Source organism: Theobroma umbraticum, unplaced genomic scaffold (assembly GCF_002168275.2).
Source record: "Theobroma umbraticum cultivar Fairchild unplaced genomic scaffold, ASM216827v3 scaffold_12.0, whole genome shotgun sequence".
Lineage (NCBI taxonomy): Eukaryota > Viridiplantae > Streptophyta > Magnoliopsida > Malvales > Malvaceae > Theobroma > Theobroma umbraticum.
This window is the reverse complement of record NW_018397272.1, coordinates 3,191,965-3,193,545: the sequence shown is the minus strand read 5'-3', so window position 1 is coordinate 3,193,545 and position 1,581 is coordinate 3,191,965.

Sequence of the window (1,581 nt, the reverse complement as noted above, 5' to 3'; positions counted from 1 at the left end):
GGAATGAACCCAAGTTTTAAGCAAAAAATTGGTGCCATTCTATATATGTGGATTTTCACCTTTTCACTTACACCATTTTTGTCAATTGCCAGCATCAATGTCACAATTTGGATAACTTTCGAAGATCCATTTTTGGAATCTAACGAGGCATTGAATTGTCTTTGGATACTTACTCCTCAAAGGTGACAATTAAAGGAAACTGCAGATTTTTGGTAAGTATTTTTTGTTCCTATCTTTGTAACAGAAATAAATGACAATTAAATGATAATTAATTTTCGTGTCAGAAATAAAGCAGAAAATTTAGAAACAAATAACAATGTAAATTTTAATTTCTGAAAAGCATAAAACTTTTATTTATGAAATAAAAGCTCCACAAGCTAGGTTGTAAATAAATCATAGCTTTCGGCCTTCGAAGATACGAATTTGAAAATCAGGCGAAGCTTGTCCGTATTTCAAGCACTTGGGACACGATGCCATATATTAAGCAATTCACTCTTCAAATATGCACTATCGAACTCCTAAAAGTCTCTATAATTTTTAAAATCTGACACCATATTTAAAGTTTTTTATTTTTCATTTTATTTAAAATTTTAATTAATTAATATTCGATATATAATTAATAATTTTAATTAAATAATATTTTTGATTCATCTTGACTTAACACCAACATGGTAAATTAATAATTCACTAAATTTATAAAATAATACATTTTAAAAAATACATCAGTGCTACTTAATATATAAATTAATAATCTCTTTATGCATTAAAATTATATACATACTCGACTCAATTAAGAGGCCTTTGTAAAATATGATATTATTTGTTTATTTTTGTAATTAATGTCTCATTGGACCTCATCTCTAGCATTTCTTAGTGTATTAAGAAGCTTTACTATAGCGTTCTTGTATTGTAAGAGAAATTGATATTGGCTGATAAATACTTTGATGAACTCTTGATCATATTTGATATTGTTGATTAGCTCACTTGCAAGCTAAACCTTTTTTACACCAATTGTTGCAACTGCTTTTGGTGCAATTTGGATTTTTTATCTTATATTTACACAAATTAAATTTTTACGTATTTCATTTATCATCGTTGATTTATTTCCACATTTGAGATAAGAAGCCATTGTGTTTAGTTTTTCCGTTTCTGATAATGCATGTTCTTCTTGTAGATGTTTTTGTTTAACTTAATGTTCACGAGTATATTAATTAAGCATGCATCAATGAAATTTTTGTTTGTTACAAAAATAGATAGATCCATGACATTTATTTACTAAGACTAATTACATTCATGAACTTGTTTTGGTTAAACAAATACATTAAATAATGATGATTTGTACTTGGCAATTAGGTAATATTCTTATAATTACAATATATAATATATGTATTAAGTTCAATGTTTTGAAAAAAAATAAAAAATACGTTGATAAATTAATTTTTTATTAATTAATGCATAAATCAATAAATTATTAATTTATTAATTAAATAATATCTCAATTAATTAATAGATTTTCATAGTCCAAAAATATTAATTTATAGAGATTTTACTGAATATATATTACTCCAAATAAATACCAAT